Consider the following 19350-nt stretch of genomic DNA (forward strand, 5'->3'; position numbering starts at 1 on the left):
ATTTGAGGTTGACCGCCCTAGCCGTTAGGCTAACTCCCCAATTGATTGAGTGGGTTTGTGAGTGGAAGTACGGTGAGTGAATGGGTGTGTGAGTAGCTGTATGGGTGACTGAGTAGTTGTGTGAGTGGCTGTATGGGTGAGTGACTGGGTATGTAAGTGGTTGTATGGGTGAGTGAGTGGCTATTTGAGTGGGTGTTTGGTTAACTGAGTGGGTGTGTGAGTGGCTGTATTAGTGAGTGAGCATTCGTGTGCATTACTGTATGGGTGAGTGAGCAGACATGTGAGTGCTTCTATGAATGTATGAATGGTTATGTAATTGGTTGTATGGGTGTGTGAGTGGCTGTGTTGAGAGGCCGCATCGGTTTGTGAGTGGGTGTGTGAGCAGCTGTATGGGTAAATAAGTGGCTGTGTGAGTGGCTGTATGGGTGAGTGAGTGGCTCTATGAATGAGTGAGTGGCTGTGTGAGTGGCTGTATGGGTGTATGAGAGGTTGTGTGGGTGTGTGAGTGGGTCTGTGGATTATGTCATCAGTGATGGCATTTGAGATGTCATCAGTAATGTCACTGACCATGTCATGAGTGATATAATATGTGAGGTCATAAGTAATGCATTGGCAGGTGTAAGTTATAGTTACCTCAGGTAACTATAACTGCTGAATTTCTATGGTTTTGTGCGTGTGTAATCTGAGCCTAACTATAACATCCCTGTAATCTTTGGTTTATTCCGTGAATTTCTATGTTTTTTGTAATTCTATTACCTAACTTTAACGTCCCTTTAACCTTTGGGTTACTAAGAGAATTTCTCTGTTTTTTTATTGTTATTTCCTAGCTACAATATCACTGTAACCTTTGTTTTTTTGTGTGTTAAAATACATCTCTCTCTCTCTCTCTCTCTCTCTCTCTCTGGCATGACATGTTTCTGCTTGAACACCTTTATCAAATACAGATATTACTCATGTTGCAAAGATGTCCTCCTTTAAAAATAGAAATGCCTCTCTCCTAATTGGTGGAGACACTCTAACAGGTAGCGAAGGTTAGGATGTCCCAAACTCTGTGCTCTAAGTACATATACTGCAGGAACTCAAACGTAAGTACTTCCCCAGTGGGCAGTGCCTGCAGCTTCACCTTTCAAGCCTGGATGTTTCTGTGGAGGGAATGTGAGTATCCTGGACCCTCATCCAGCCGCCATTCCCCCAACCAGCACCGGATAGCACACACCTTTAGCAAGTATGTCTACTACCGTGTAGTCACAGTCCGATAATTCTCAGCCCCGTACCATTGTGGGATGCGGTGGTTCGGCGTTACCCAAGAACTTTGAGAAAAAACACTGTTGGCCACAATTTTCGCTGAACTTCTATGAGGATGGGGGCTTTTAGGTGCTTGTGGCCGCACCAAACATCAACAACCAAAATCCTTCCACTTCAGAAAAGATTAAAGCCCACACAGGTTCGCAGGAACTTTAGCTTTATTTCAGCTACACGAATCTGGCATGACGCGTTTCGGCTTGAATGCCTTTATCAAATGCCAAGATCAATCATTTTGCAAAGATGTCCACCTTTAAAAATAGAACGCCTCTCTTTTAATTGGTAGAGACGCTCTAACAGGCAGAGAAGGGAGGATGTCTCAAACTCGGTGCTCCAAGTTCGTATATATGTATTCGTTTAAATGCCTGCTCACACAGTTTGGAACAGACTACAGTTCGCTCGGGTAGCTTCTTAGAGTTTTTTTTCAGCCACATACAACCAGGTAACGCATTTTGACTTCATATATATATATATATATATATATATATATATATATATATATATATATATATATATATATATATATATATATATATATATATATATATATATATATATATATATATTCACTGAAAAAACCAAAGGTTTCAGGGGCGTTATAGTTAGGAATTGGCATTTAAAAAACCTTAGAAATTCACTAAAAAAAACGTAGGTTTCAGGGCGTTATAGTTAGCTGGACATTTCCCTCGTACAAAACCCTAGAAATTCCCCCGTTATAGTTAGTTCAGCTAACTATAACTCGCGCCCACGCAATGCACTGCTGATGACATAACATATTACATCACTCATGACATGGTCAGTGACACACTGATGACATCACTGATGACGTCATCCAGTGAGTCTGTGTTTCTGTAAAGTTTTAATATGTTTAATATGTATATTGAAAGGCCTGTTGATGAATGAGTGGGTGTACAAGTGTGTGAATGGATGATTTTCTAGGTGCGTAACTGAAAAGCTTTTATTCGGTCAAATAGATCAACCATATAAGCAATACATTCATAAAACTATCTGATTAAAACAAAATGAAATGTAAAAACAGTGGGATTGAAAATATAAAAGTATCAAAGTTCATAAACATGATGAGACAAGTACAAAAGTGCAAATGCATAAGTCACAAAGAGCCCCTAACATTTTACTTGGACATGGGCAGTCCTGATTCAAAGTGCAAATGCATAATATACCGAAAAGAAGCATACAGTCAATTATCGATGATCAAAGATTTCCTAGTATTAATAGCTTTCATAAGAAATGTGGCTAAATAAAAACACAAATGTGGATCATCCAGTCTAAAAAGCAACTCCATGGCATTTTTAATAGATATGGTGTTGTAATATAAAAAGAAAGGTTTTAGATAAAATTTTCTAAGATGAGTATAAAAGGTACGAAAAAGTAGCATGTCGCAACAGGTTTGTTGGGAGACTCCGTCACATGGGCATGGGTGGGTAGAACTCTGTTTCGTGACTGGGAAGTTGACAAGATGATGTATAGTACCCAGTCTTAAACGTGTCAACACGAAACGGTGTGATGCTCTAGTCTCAACTGACAAGTAACTTTGAAAACCCTGTTTAAGATCCATTTGCAGATAAAAAACAAGAGTTGATTGAGTCTTGATAGCATGGGATCTAGCCTCTATTTTAGTAGCCAGCATAACTGTTTTTATATCAGTTCTAGCAACAGAAACTGTACACTCTGGGTCCAATCGGATATCACAGATGAATAAAAACTTAAACCAGTGGATATTATAATTAAGCCAGGGTATTTTTAAACAGTTTTCCAATTTAAGGCAGTCCCGTATTATTGATTGCGTAAACAATGTCTCCTCTTTTGACCATATGGATTTCCACAATAGGAGAGGGTGTATTGGAACCAGGTCTGAAATATATTTAATGCCCACCTCCTTATGGATCAGTTCAGTAGAGGCAGATAAAGGGGCACACAGTACACGTTTTAAAAATGAATTTTCAATTTGTTGTAATATATTACCTTGGCAGCGGCCCCAAACACCTGCCCCGTAAAGTGCTGCAGTGACACATCGTATCTCGTAAATTGTCAACATGTCTCTGATGCATCGATTGCCTAGTTTGACAGCAAATCTAAAAATACAGTTAATGTTTCTCAACATCTTGGAACAGGCATTGTCCTGTTCCTGGACCCAAGACCTATTTCCTGCGAACGTGATGCCTAAATAACTGAATGTTTTAACTGTCTGAACCTTGGAGCCTTTGATGTAATAAGTGCTGGATGTTCCTGCCACAGGCCATTACAAAAGTTTTCGATTTGTTAATTAAAAGTTTCCTTTTGGCAATAAAAGCAGTAAAATTATCCATAAGACGTTGTAAACCAATGGGAGTACGGGAGAGTAAAACCGCGTCGTCCGCATATAAAAGAATTGGGACGGGCATACCATCAACATTTGGGGCATCCGACTCGAATAATTTCAGGGCTGCGTCAGCTTCATTAATAAACAAAGAAAAAGGCAATGGGGCCAGAACGCAGCCCTGTCGGATGCCTCTTTTAACCTTAAAAGAGGGAGTATATTCGCCTAGAAGCCCATACCGCACCTTGCTTGACAGATTTCCATATAATCTTGCTAGGAAATAGATTATCTCCTTAGGGGCACCCATGTCTAGCAATAATGGCCATAAAATTGAATGGTCTACCAATCAAAGGCGCTGCTAAGGTCAGCAAAACATAAATATAAATTTCCTTCCCTAGCAAGGGTATACTTGCCAATAAAGAGGTCCAAATTGACACACTGCTCTAGTGTGCCAACTCCCTTTCTAAATCCATATTGTACTGGAGTAAGAACTACCTTCTCTTGAACCCAAGCTTCTAGTCTCGATAACATGACCCTACTCATGATCTTAACAGACGAGTCAAGTAGAGAGTGAGTCATTAAATGTATCTTACTGCAGACTAGTGACTAAACTGTGTGAATGTCTGTATGTGTCTGTGTGTTGGTGTATAAATGGCTGCATGGTTTTGTGAATACCTATATGAATGTGAATATATGGGTTATTGATCGGTTGTCGCAGTATCTGTATGGGTGCCTGAGTGTTTGTGTGGGTAGGGTGTGTGTGACTCTGTGCATAGATGTGTGAGTGGGTGATTCTATGGTACATGGTTTTAAGAGTGCAACTGTGATGGACTGTATGGTTGGGTGAGTGTATGTATGAGTGTGTTAGTGATTGAATGTATATCTCAGTTGTACATGTGTCAGTAACTACATATGTGAAACGCAGTGTATATGTGTGTAAGAGTATATAACTATCTATATGTGAGAGTGTGTGATTGAGGGAGGGCCTGTATGGATGAGTGTTTGCTTGTATTAGTAATTGTTTAAGAGTGTCAGAATTTGTTAGTATTTTTATGAGTAAGTGAACTGGAGTGTGTTTAACTGTATAGGTGAGTAAATTGGACTGTGATTAATTATTTGCATGACTGACTAGGTGTGTCAGTACCTCAATGGATAATTGGCAGTGTGTGTGTGTCTATATAGGTGTATAAATGCATATGATAGTTCTGTACGGAGTGACTGTAAGTATGAGTGACTGTACAGGTGAGTGAGTGGAGGTGCATGTAGACCTAAGAGTCAATGAGTGGGTATGTAGTTATTGGTATTGGAGTATCTATGGTTTTCAAAATGCCCGTCTGAAATTTTGAGTCAGAGTATCAAAGATTATATTAGGGTGTGAGAAGATGCACTAATTTATTACATGGATGACATCATCAGTGATGTCATTTGAGATGTCATCAGTGATGTCATCAGAGATGTCACTGACCAGGTCATGAGTGATGTAATATGTGACGTCATCAGCAGTGCATTGCGGGGGCGCGAGTTATAGTTAGCTGAACTAACTATAACGGGGGAATTTCTAGGGTTTTGTACGAGGGAAATGTCCAGCTAACTACAACGCCCCTGAAACCTATGTTTTTTTTTGTGAATTTCTAAGGTTTATTAAATGCCAATTCCTAACTATAACGCCCCTGAAACCTTTGGTTTTTTCAGTGAATTTCAAAGGTTTTTTAAATGCCAATTCCTAACTTTAACGTGCATGAAACCTATGGTTTTTTCAGTGAATTTCAAAGGTTTTTTAAAGGCTAATTCCTATCTATAACTTATCTCTGAAGATTAATGATTTTGATTGGATTTCTATATTGTTCAAATTAAGTGTCTCAATTTCATTAATTATCTTTTTTGAAATACTTTTTTAGCACCATTTTTTAAACTTATTTTTTCAATTAATTCTTTTGAAAATTAAAAAATGTTATTTGAACCTAATGGGTTTTACAAACATATTTTTTTATATTTTTTGAAAATATTTTTTTAACTATATGTTCAAAACTGTATTTTATATATATTTTTCAATGTTTTTGGATCCGCGCACCCTATGCGCACCGTTCTCGATCCCTACGCGATAGCATCCACGCATGGTATGAGTTGGGTACGTGTTTAGTGCGCGTTCGCAATGCGACAGGTACGCGACTCCCAGCCTATACGTGACACGTTCGATGTACGTAACGCGACATTTATGCGCTTCCGCGATGCGTCATCTGCGTCTATGACGCGGTAGGTGCACGGATCCCGCGAAGTATTTAACATTTAAAAAACCATATGTATGTATTTCATGTGAATATTAATTGAAGACAAACTCTAAACTAGTCTTAAAACTAATATATTTTTACATCCAATCCTATAATTTTTTTTTTATTCAATTTCGCGGATGCGCGCTGGGTGCGTGCTGCGTAAGCGCAGGGTGCGCGGATCCCAAGTGACCTGCAAAAAAAGAGATTTGATTGGTTCATTACACTTCCTCTTCTAACTATTGAAAGACCCCACCCATTTCAATCATTCTTCTTTGACCTTCTTTAGAGCACCATCTCTTTGGAGAGAAGAAGATTTTTTAGACTAAGTTTACACTTAGCTCTAACTTTTTTCAACCAAAAATGGCTTCAGGGCAGCAGGCATCACCTGCATCACCTCATACTTCTGAGGATGAATTTTTGCCGGAGGCACCACCCAAAAAACGTTTTTCTTCAGTGGTGTGGAATTTATTTACTTTTTCAGAGGGACAGAATAAGACCGATGCCACCTTGGTCACGTGCAAGATTTGCAAAAGAGTCCTATCGAGAGGGAATCCTAACAAGAAATACTCTTGCGGCACGGTAAGTATGATGAAGCACAGGAGGACCCTTCATCCAAACAATCTTGCACGAGAAGAGTGCCGACGGATGAGAAACACTCCTGCTCCTGCGCCATCCACCTCATCGCAGCCGAGCACATCAAGAGTGCATCCATCAGCCCAAACCTTGGACATCCATCCTCAATTTCAATTTTTAAAAGTGCTCTGCACTAAGTGCAATAAGACTTTGTGCTATGGTGAGCAGTCGATCGATCTGATCTGCCGCCGGCAAGAAAGTCACATTTGCTAGTTTTTTGTTTTTTATTGTTCCCTGAAGTTCATTGTTTGGTTTCTCCTGTTTTGTTTTTTGCTTTTTTTTTTTGCAGAAAAACCAAAAAAAAATAAAAATTGTTCAGAAAACCCAAAAAAATTATAAAAGAAGAAAGAAGAAAAAAAAAGTTCCTGCAAGAACTAACTTTCCTGGTTTAAAAAAAGAGCTAAATTTATTTGTTAGTGTTAGTTTAGATGAATGTATGTGTAGTATGAAATTGACTGAATGAATGCATTAGTAGCGTATGGTGAATGTACAAGTGCAGAACTATGAGGAAGTGCTGCAGCATCACACAGTAACCTCTTTAACTGCAGGGTGCTGTAGTACTTCCGAAGCACAGGGATGCAACATATGTACATGAATATGTTGCAAATCTATGCTTCTCTCTGCACGGCTGCTTAAACTGCAGCCATGTGGTGACACAGGCACCCTTGCACCATTGTGCAAGGATATCTGTGTCATGTGCTGTTTGTTTTTCTGCAGGAAGACACACCTTCCTGCACAAAAACAATGAGAAAAGGTATTTTTCTTCTTCAATGTATGCTGAACATTTCAGCATGCATTGGAGATATAAAAATGTGGAGAAATTATCTAGACATGTGTCTTGTTCTATGAGTATTAAGTGCAATCATGCACAACAACACTTATAGAACACCCTTTCAACACAAAGTGGTGTGCATGATGAGGTTAAATTTACATGGAGTATAAAAAGTGCACAGAGTGCCTTTTCCTCTCTTTGTAAATATAAAAGAGTATCTTGCACAATAACTATGTTACAAAAAGTGACATATTTCCGTTTTTAAATTTCCTTGCGAATGATAGAAGGTAAGCACAGAGTTTTGTCTGCAAAGATGTTCAAAGAAGAATGATTGAAATGATTGCGGCCCTTCAACAGCTAAAAAGGTGAAATATTATGAACCCCCCAAATCTCTTTTTTTGCAGATCACATGATATATGATTATGGTCAGATTTCAAAACTACATAAACAGAGTGTTTTTAGAAACGTGTTTCAACTTTGTAGCTTCTTGCAGGCCTCTTCATTCTGCATATTGAGACTTAGTTAAACTTACCTTCACAGTAATAGGAATAAAAAATGGTATACATTTTTTTCTGTTTTTCATTCAAAATAAATTCATATAAATTGCTTATTTTAAAATCTGGATCTGTGAAAGAAAAGGAAAACAAATTTATAACATGTAATAATAAATTTTTTACAACACAGCATAGTTTCCACAAAGTAATTTTTTTGCTGTTCTCAGATTATATTAAATTTCACTAAAAATAGTGATTTCAATCGTACTCATCACTTAACAGCGGGCAAAAAAAACACAATCTCAAAGATTGTTAAAAAAAAAACAACATGCCATTCTCAAAATACAAAATACAAATCACAGAAATATAAAATGCACACAGCTAACAAAATTTTTTAACTTTAACTTACAAAAACTGTAAATGATGTCGCTATAAAATATTCACCAAATCTAAGGTTGAATTTTTGGAGGGTGCACCACGCCCACAACGTTTTCCTTCAGTGATGTGGAAATTTTCTACTTTTCTCGAGGGGCAAACAAAGACCAATACCACCTTTCTCATGCACAAGATTTTCAAAAGAGTTCTGTTACGAGGGGATCCTAACAAAAAATACTCATGCGGCACAGCAAGTATGATGAAACACCTAAGGACCCTTCATCCAAACAATCTTGCACGAGAAGAGTGCAAACAGATGAGAAACACTCCTGTTCTGTATCTGTAAAAAAGAATCACAAATAAATGTATATTAATACCTTTCAAAATTATACAATTCCATTACTGTACAAACACATTTTATATAAATACTGACTAAGAAACTATTAGGCCTGGGCTAAAATTTCGTTCCGTTCGCGGAAATTGCGATAATTTGACATTTTCGCGTTCCGCGGAAAGCGCGAAAATGTCAAAATTTTCGCATTCCGCAGCTTAGCGATAATTTGGTTCTTGTTAGCGCTGTAAAATAATACATTCTCGCGCACGTGCGATCGCCTTACCTGAATCCCTGCGTTCACCGACAAGTTTTCTTGATCCGGTCGCGTTCTCCATGAGATGTTGTATTGTTTTTAGCCATTTGCGCTGTCTTGCGACAGTTCGCGCCCGCAGTGACGTCATGCGTCGCGCGATCACGTCTTTCTTCTCGCGATCATGCACCGCGAGACAACTGAAAACAAGATGGCCGCGCCCGCGAGCAACCACATGGGTAAGTTGGCGAGCCGCAACCATGCAGAAAATCTCGCGAACATGCGGGAAAAAAACTTCCGCATCTTCGCGATCTTTCCGCGTGTTTGCGATAATTTTTAACATTTTCGCGATAATTTGCGAAAATGGATTTTGCAAATTCCGCCCACCTTTAGAAACTATGTCCCTGAACCACAAGTGTGACAATGGTTAAAACACTACATGCATAGTGCATACTACTTTGAAGCAGTTCATGCCCTAAAGCCTACCTCACTAAAAGACTACATGCTAACTGACTAAATGATTACAGTACTATAAGGAGACACACTGGGTGAGTGACAGGGTGTTTACTAGAAGAGTATGAATACTAACTAGGGAATTGAAGGTGTGAAACACAACTGTGTAGGTGATTATAGGACTGCATCCATACTGCATAGGCATTTAAAGCAGTCCATGTGCTAAGGCCTGGCTCACTGCATGACTACTTGGGTACTGACTGAATGATTAGAGTACAGCAAGGAGAGTGCCTAGGTGAATTTATAAGAGCTAGGCTTTTCGTACAGGGAATGGATTAGTACTTGGTACTGAATGGGTCACTAGAGGAGTGCAAAGGCAGTGACAAGATGTTTGCTGGACTGTATGGATACTGACTAGGAAATTGAAAGTGTGAAAGACAAGTGTCTAGGTGGTTACAAGACTGCATGCATAGTGCATAGGGGTTTGAAGCAGTCCATGTGCTAAGGCCTGGCTCAGTGCTTGAATACTTAGGCACTGACTGAATGATTAGAGTACTGCAAAGATAGTATCTTGGTGAATGTATAAGTGTTTGAGTTTTCGCACAGTGAACTGATTAGTACATGATGCTGAATGGGTCACTAGAAGACTGCAAAGGGAGTGACAGGGTTTTTCCTGGAAGTGTATGGATACTGACTAGGGAATTGAAGGTGTGAAAGACAATTGTGTAGGTGGTTAGAGGACTGCATGCATAGTGGATAGGGGTTTGAAGCAGTCCATATACTAAGGCCTGGGTCACTGGATGAGTACTTGGGTACTGACTGAATGATTAGAGTACTGCAAGGAGAGTGCTTGGGTGAATTTATTAGGGTTTGGCGCAGTGAATGGATTAGTACATGATGCTTAATAAGGTCACTAGAGGAGTGCAAGGGGAGTGACAGGGTGCTTGCTGGACTGTATGGATACTGACTGGGGAATTGAAGGTGTGAAAGACGAGTGTGTAGGTGGTTAGAGGACTGCATGCATAGTTGATAAGGGTTTGAAGAAGTCCACGTGCTAAGGCCTGACTCAGTGCATGAATACTTAGGCAGTGACTGAATCATTAGAGTACTGGAAAGAGAGTGTCTTGGTGAATTTATAAGTGTTTGGGTTTTGGCACAGTGAATGGATTAGTACATGGTGTTGAATGGGTCACTAGAGGACTGCAAAGGGAGTTACAGGGTGTTTCCTGGAAGTGTATGGATACTGACTAGGGAATTGAAGGTGTAAAAGACAAGTGTATAGTATGTTAGAACACTACATGCATACTGCATAGACATTTGAAGCAATCTATTTGGTACTTAGAAACTGACTAACTAATCAGACTACTTCTATGACAGTGCTTAGGTAAAACTTTTAAATTTTCAGTTCTGCCACAGTGAAGAGAATAGTACATGGTACTGCACCTTAGTGTCAAACCCTGACTCATTTTATCAATGCATAAGTAAAGACTAGCTTCTAATGCTACTAAAACTTGACAACATGACAGGTTTTAAAAGAGTTATCTGCTACAAAATACACAATGTTACCAAATGCTTCTCTCACAGTGGTTCCCAAATGCACACAGACTCACAGTGTGATTCTAGACAACAACCACTATACCTAGGAGTTTACCAAAAATCATTCACTACTGTGGAAGTGGTAAGGGAACTGCACACAATCTTCATATTTCAGGACTGCACTTTTGTGTCAAAGCCTGACTCATTTAATCAACGCATAAGCAATGACTGGCTTCTAATGCTACTAAAACTTGACAACATGACCGGTTTTAAAACAGTTATCTGTCAGCAAATACACAATGTTACCAAAAGCTTCTCTCACAATCCCTACCCAAATGCACACAGACTCACAGTGTGATTTTAGACAATCAACACTATCCTAGGAGTTTACCAAAATTCATTCACTAGTCTAGAAGAGTTAATGGTACTGCACACAATCTACATATTTAAGTACAGCACATCAGTGTCAACGCATAAGCAAATACTGGATTCTAATGCTACTAAAACTTCACAACATGACAGGCTTTAAAAAAGTTCTCTGTCAGCAAATACATGATGTCACCAAATGCTTCTCTCACAGTTATCCCAAATACACACTAACTCACACTGTGGTTCTAGACAAGCACCACTATCCCTAGGAGTTTACCAAAACTCATTCACTACAGTGCAAGTGGTAAGGGAACTGCACACAATCTACATATTTCAGGACTGCACTTTTCTGTCAAAGCCTGACTCATTTAATCAAATCATAAGCCATAACTGTCTTCTAATACTACTAAAACTTCACAACATGACAGGTTAAAACAGTTGTCTGTCAGCAAATACACGATGTTACCAAATACTTCTCTCACAGTGGTTCCCAAATGCACACAGACTCACTGTGTGATTCTAGACAAACAACACTATCCCTTGCACTACACCAAAACACATTTCTTCATCTAGAAGTAGTACTACATTTTAGTATGGAAACATAACATAACTCATTTCACAAATTCATAAACAATGACTGGTTTCTAAGTCTACCAAAATATAAAAACAGCACAGTTATCTGTCTGCAAACACATGAAAAACACAAATGCTTATCACAGAATGGTTTCTACATGCACACACACTGTCAATAAGATTGTAGAGAAAAAAGTACTCCCTACACTTTAGCAGGAGAAATTCATTAGTCTGATTAAAATCAAAATAGTCTACATACACCCCCTCACAATTAAATAACTCATCTTTCAAGTTCTTTTGTAGATTAAGAAGTATATCAGTCACTCACCATATTTTCTTTTACAGAATCTCTGCACTGTGCACCTCTCAGCAAAAACAAAGAATGGAAACGTTTCCCTTTCATTTTCCACACATATACATGTAAACATCTAATCACAATCCTTCACACATAAACTCAAAAGCAAACACACATTTCTATTGGTTAAACATTTCAACCCTTTCCAACTGAAATACATTTCAACCCTTCCCCCAATCTGCCTTCTGCCTGTTACCAAAGAAACAGGTCATAGAACACTGCACTGAGCACACAGGTCGGAAGTTCAGCACACAATGTTCCTACACAAGAGAGGAAGTGTGCTTCACTTTTCAACATATCACCTAATCATATATAATGTTCCTTGCAATCTGTTTTTGTTAACCAGTAAGAATGATACCTTTAAAAAACAGAAATATACACCCTACCTTTCAGTGTACAAAGTAGTCGTACAACCAAAGATTTCTTGTCTTTTTTAAAAAAAAATTCTGTGGATCCGCGCAGCCAACGCGAAAGGGTGCACGCACCATGCGCGCATTTCGCCGTTTTTTTTTTTTTAAAAAGGGGGCCCCAGGGGGTCCTTCTGAGACCCCCTAAGCACCTCTAGAGGGTCAGAGTATTCCACTCTGCCCCCTTTATATGTTTTACACACTTATTCCCCTTGCTTCTTCAGCCTCGCTTCTACCAAGGCAGAAAATTGCCGCCAACAGTTCTTGGTTTCGAATGTAGAGAGACACTCGACAGCCAATTAGCATTCAGTGCGCGATCGGGAGGGTGCGCGCTCGGTTCGGGGAGGGTGTGCGTACGGTGCGTGTACGGTCCGCGGATCCTCCGCGGCCATAGATATTTATGTACTTTTAACTCTAATTTTCTCAGGAACTACTGAACGGATTCACACCATTTATGCAAAAGGCACGAGTCTGAACTGAGGACTTCCTCTTTGTTAAATTTGGTGTCATTCCGTTCAGCGGTTCGGGCTGTAGCTGCGACAACAGATCCTATGGGAAATTGCATGGGGAAAACGCGTTTTGGGACCCCCCTTTTTTTCCTCAGCCCCCGCTTGACGAATCACCACAAAACTTTCAGGGTAGGAGCGGAGCAGAGCTGGCCAAAAGTTTGGAAAATTTCGCGAGCATTCGTCAACCGGCGCCAGACACATAGGGAATAGAATGTTGCAGATTTCCTATGGAAAATATATATATATATATATATATATATATATATTTTACCTACTGGTGGTCGCCAGTAGGTAGTTATAGTAAGGACCAAGTTTCCATAGGAAAAGCATTTTTTGTTTTGCTTATAACTTTGGCGTCGTTTGACGCATCTTCATGAAATTTTCCAAACTCATTTTTTGTTCATATCAGATCCTATGTTGGAAGTTTGGGGGTGATTCATCAAGGGGGGGCCAAGAAAAAAGGGGGGTCCCAAAACGTGTTTTCTCCATGTTAATTTCCATAGGAAACTTTAGACAAGGCTGCAGGTCGAACGGGTGAACGGAATTACCCCAAATTTGGCAGGGAGAAGGGTCTTGGTCTAGAAAGCACGCTTTTGTTTATTTGGTGTAAATCCGTTCAGTAGTTTGAGAAATATCGAAATTTACAGATATTGATATTTGGGAATTCTGCCATCTGATTGGCTGAGGCGTTATGAGCACGAGCTTGCTGCTTATTGGCTGCGAGCGCTGCGAGCGGTTGCAACTAGGAAGTGTTGGCCACCATTTAGTGATTCCGTCGAAGCGAGTAAGGGGAAAAAAGGGCTAAAAAGTGGGAAAGAGGAGGGTAGGAGCACTGTAACCTCTGTGGGTTGTTTAGGGTGCGCTATAGACGGGGTGTGAAGCGAAGTATTCACCCCTAGCGGTGTGAAAGTGCTGGGCTACGGAAATTAAGTGAGATATTGCCTAGAGTCTGATGCTGCTAAGGTGAGCTGGTGTGGGAATCGGGGATTAAAGCGTGAGCCCAAATTGTGTGTCTTATGCTGTGAAGTCATGTGCCGTGGCCGCTGCACTACAACTGTGGAAGTAGTGTCAGCATGTGTTTATACCTACTAGGACGAACTACTGACCCGTACTGGTCTGAAAGTCCTGGGGTACGGGAAATATGTGAGGGATTGTGTACAGTCTCATGCTGCTAAGCTGAGGTGCTGTCAGACTCAGGATGAAACCATTAGTCCAAACAGTGTGTCATATGCTGTGAAGTCATGTGCTCTGGCCGCTGTGCCACATCAGTCCACGTAGTGTCAGTATGTAGTTATACTTACTCAGAGGAACTTTTGTTTCGAACATTGTAACTTGTGTATGGTGCTTAGGGGGTGTTATACAGGGAGTGCGAAGGTAAATTTGCACGTATCAAATCAATTCAGTATTTGTAAAGCGCAAACTACTCTCCCCTATGGGAGAGTAGAGGTGGTGATAGATCAGAACGAGAGCTCTGTGCTGCAAAGACAGATGGTCTGGCCGCTGCGTCACCGCTGTGTGGAGAATAAATTTTGGAGAGGGTGCGGGAGTTGCCGTTACCTGGCCCTAAAATAGCGGGCCTAAGTTGTCAGTTTTAGGGTGGCTCTAAAAAGAGCCCTTGTGTTGATTAGTTGGAGCTACATATAAGTGCGGATGCACAGCTTCAAGTTATTCAGGAAAACTCAATTTCCGTGATCTGTGAAGTGTACTCCATCACTTCTGTAGATATCAGCCATATCAAAACGTATGTTGTTGTCCTTTATAAGCATTTCCAAACCTATCCCAGTCAATGTGCCTAGGTCGTTTCCTCCACAGTGCACAATCATGAGGTCAGGGTGTTGGAGATGCAAACAGGTTTTAACCAAGGGCAACAATTGGTGCCACTTCAATCCTCTCTGTGCAAACCATTTGATGTCCACATTTTGTAAACCTAGGTCTGAGTCAATACGTCTCTGTTCTGCATACCTCTTGCACCAGAAAATATAGCTTTGTCCTACGATCCACACTAGCATTTTGAAGGTATGGCTGGAAGGTATGGAAAGATGTCTGTAGCTCATGCAGTTCCTTGGTAGAATGAGAGATATGTTTAAAGATGGGGGAACTACTTTTTATTGCCATACAAAATAATACGTGATTGGGAGACGAAAAGCATGTTTTTTTTTTTAATATCTTTATTAGGATTTTTATCCCCCATTACAACCAGGGATCAGGGCAGGTACATAATATCATACAGCAAACAAATATCGACAAAGAAGTATGCCTCTTGAGGCAGATGGCAGATCTTAAAAAAACAAAAAGTGTACAAGTAACAGCAAAAAAAGAAGGAGCAGGAAACAGAAGGGAAAGAAAACACATAAGACACTCCTATAAAACATTAAGGAGAACCTAATTCACAGTTCTTATCAGCCATCATTATATTCACAAACAATATAGGTAAAATTATATTGATTCCTTCCATTTTATTAAAGGTGCCCAAATATTTTTACCCAGTGATTTCACTTTTTTTCCCCTTCCTTTCATAAATTGCACTTTCTATTGTATATATGGAATGTAAGCGAGCTAGTCATTGTTGAAATGTAGGGGGAAGGGGATCTAACCAAGCAGAAGCAATGTTTAACCCTAAAACCGCCATAGCAACAAAAATAAATTGATAAGCAGTTTTATCCTCATTTGAAGAACTTAATCCTAACAAAATAATTTCATGGGTTAGTATTGTTTTTACCCCAAGTATATGATCTAAATATTCCATAATTGAATCCAACAATGCCTGCAACCGTGGACAGGAAACAAACATGTGTACCAGATCCGCTTCCGGTCCCCCACATCATGGGCATAAAGTCCCTGTAGAGCCGCCCCATTGTGCTATTTTGGCCGGAGTATAATATAAAGAAAAAACCATTTCAAAATGTTGTGCCTGAAGCCCAGCCAAACATAAAACTGACTGACCCACCTTTAAAGATTTCACAACTGTTCCGGGGGCAGCCCCCACTCGCTCAGCCCACTTACCCTCATGTTTAATTAAATCGTCTTGTTTCAAATTAATCAATTCTGCATAAATTAACTTAATCGTCCCCTTAGCACCCCTTTGCATAGTATCAATTATGGAATTACTAGCAAACCCCCATGCCCCACCAATTTTTTTGCAAATAAAGCTACGAAGTTGTAAGTACTTAAAGAAATTACAACTTTCCAACCCAAAGTCCTTCTGTATATCTTTAAATTGGCGAAAGCCTTGCTTTTCTATTATATCCCCGGCCTGACGGATACCCTTACTAGTCCATCCAGCCATAGTTTCATCCGAAAATACCTCGGGAAGCATTGGATTTTTAAACAAAACTGTGTAGAAATTGAGCCTCCCTAGTCCGATCTTTTTCTTGAGCCCCCCCCCCAAATCTTAAAAGCAGCTATCAGCGTCTTAAATTTTGTGCGTTCGTAATAACTGGGTTCTGTAAATTTAAAAAAACAATATTCAACATTTTGGCCCAAAAATAGTCTATAAACAACCGGGAGATCGTTTTCCCTTTCCATTTCCCCGGAACACGACCCAACCAATATCCTCATATATTGCAGAGCTGCTGCCCAGTAATAACTACGAAAATCCGGCACCAAAAATCCTCCTTTCTCCCGTGATAAACACATAAACCGAAGAGCCCGTCTAGTTTTCCCATGTGCCCAAATAAACCTATTAACTAAACCTACTAAGATAACAAACCAAGATTTTTGAAATTCTAAGGGAATTGACCTAAACAAATACAATACTTTTGGTAAAAATAACATCTTAATAAGATTACACCGTCCCACAAGAGAGAGATGGAGATTATTTAATCTATCAAAATACACCCTCGCTTTACTGATTACTGGCTCCATATTAACGGCAACCAATTTCCCAAGATCTGAGATGACACGTATCCCCAAATAAACTGCAGAGTCAACAACACGAATATCTTCAAAATTAATAAAGCGATTCCTAATAACTTGAGTCTTAGTTTTATTTAATGCATATCCTGTAAAAATACCAAACTCACTTGAGCATGCTTTTTTTAAAGTAGGGTGCACATTCGTTTTGTGGAAAAACATCTTTGTGATTGGTTAAGAAAAAGCAGTTTCAACGTGGAGTACATATCATAGTATAAAAGTTGTCAACTCAACCACACCAGCTACTTGCATTTGGAAGGCACTGTTTGAACTTAAAACAATCGTGAACTTTTAACCTGCATGTGCCGTTAAATGTTCGAGAAAATGTTGCAAAAAAATATGGTTACGTTTAAAACAATTGATGAACTTTTAACCTGCACATGTTGTAGAATGTCCTAGAAAGTGTGTTGATAGACTACGTTGCACTTGTGACTTCTATGTGCTGCTGAATATTAAAAATAACTGTTTATATGGAAAATTAAAAAGAAACCAAGTGAGAGATGTTTTGAAACCTAAACGAATCAAGGAACTATTCTAATTTGTTCTTTACATGTATTTATGTGTGGAGCAACAACATTATAGACAGAACAACACCAGGAAGAGGAAGAAGCAGGGAGTGGGGGGACTGGGGAGATGGTCAGAATGGCAGACATGCACAATTAAGTATAGCACAAGTATAGACAAACAATGGCCAAAATGAAATATACCAACAAGGAGCACAAGTCACACAACTTGCCAACATCACACCAGTGAACGAGCATAGAAGTGAAAACCACGCTGCATTCATAGAGGATGTGTACAAAGGCGGGTCGTTGGTGTTGTGGGATGTCTGCGACCATGGTCATCATGGATGAGATGCCCAGCACGTGGCACATCGGCGAGTTCACTGTCTGTTACGTTGCAAACAGCTGCTCCTCCCTCCCATGAGCTGCCACACTTTTGTACAGTGCGGTGTTGTATCTTGTGCACTCGTACGGCACACCATTGTAATGCCTATTTGCACATGTGCTGCTGCATTCCAACTACACCATCACAGTGCAGTTTGGAGGTGGTGCATTCCACTTTACAACATCGACTTCTGCTGCCCTTGTGGCAGGCCACACCAGAACACAGAGACACACTTACCGCACTTCCTGCACACGGAGATGTCCGAGACACCCCGTTCCCGTTGTCGGATAGGCACACCCCTGCGCTGACCTGTGTACTCTGGACCAGCACACGCCGGTTGTGCATGCAGGAGGATGCATGCGTAGCTACATGTCCAGGCTCACTGCCAACGCTGAGGTGATAGCACACTGTGATGTTGCAGGCCTGGTGCCTATCATTCTAACACAATGACCAGAGGGACACACCGGAGTTGTTCCGAAGAGTCTTGTGGCCCTCATGGTTATCCCTGTATCATGCTCATTTATTGTATGGCACCTGTGGGTGTTCTGGTGTGGCTCTTGGCTGTGTTCTGTTTCACGGTGCGGGTAGTCGTCCTGCTTAACACCATCAAAAAGCAGGTGTAATATCCCTGGTGCTAACGTGGCTTATCGCCGGAATTTGTTTCGCATTGCAGTTGGTGTAAAAGTTGTGATGGGATTTTTGGAGTGTGCAGGACAATATACGAACTGGGCAGTGTATCTCGTCAAGATCCAGCACCTGAGGCCCGATTCCCAATCAATGTAAATACAATGAGGTTTCGTAAATGATTTTGCGTGTACAATGTGAGTGCAGCCACTACGTCAGTGCAATTCAATATAGGATTTTAGTATTTAGAATAAATCGCAAAGGTGCACCGCATGTCTGTTTGCACGGGGAACGGCTAGTCTGCATTTCGTCATCAGCACTTTAATGGAAGTAAAGTTGAGATAAATCTAACAGGGAAGGAAAGAAAGGGAGTGAGAAAGGGAGAAGGAAGAGAGAGAGTTAGAGAGATAGAAGGAAAAGAAGGAAGAGAGAGCGAGAGAGAGAGAGAGAGAGAGTCAGAGAGATAGAAGGAAAAGAAGGAAGAGAGAGAGAGAGAGAGAGAGAGAGAGAGAGAGAGAGAAGAGAGAGAGAGAGAGAGAAAAGAAGGAAGAGAGAGAGAGAGAGAGAGAGAGAGAGAGAGAGAGAGAGAGAGAGAGTTAGAGAGAGAGAAGGAAAAGAAGGAAGAGAGAGAGAGAGAGTTAGAGAGATAGAAGGAAAAGAAGGAAGAGAGAGAGAGAGAGAGAGAGAGTTAGAGAGATAGAAGGAAAAGAAGGAAGAGAGAGAGAGAGAGAGAGAGAGAGAGAGAGAGAGAGTTAGAGAGATAGAAGGAAAAGAAGGAAGGGAGAGAGAGAGAGAGAGAGAGTTAGAGAGATAGAAGGAAAAGAGAGAGAGAGAGAGAGAGAGAGAGAGAGAGATAGAAGGAAGAGAGAGAGGGAGAGAGAGAGAGAGAGAGTTAGAGAGATAGAAGGAAAAGAGAGAGAGAGAGAGAGAGAGAGAGAGAGAGAGAGAGAGAGAGAGAGAGAGAGAGTTAGAGAGAT

Source organism: Triturus cristatus, chromosome 10 (genome assembly GCF_964204655.1).
Source record: "Triturus cristatus chromosome 10, aTriCri1.1, whole genome shotgun sequence".
Classification (NCBI taxonomy): Eukaryota; Metazoa; Chordata; class Amphibia; order Caudata; family Salamandridae; genus Triturus; species Triturus cristatus.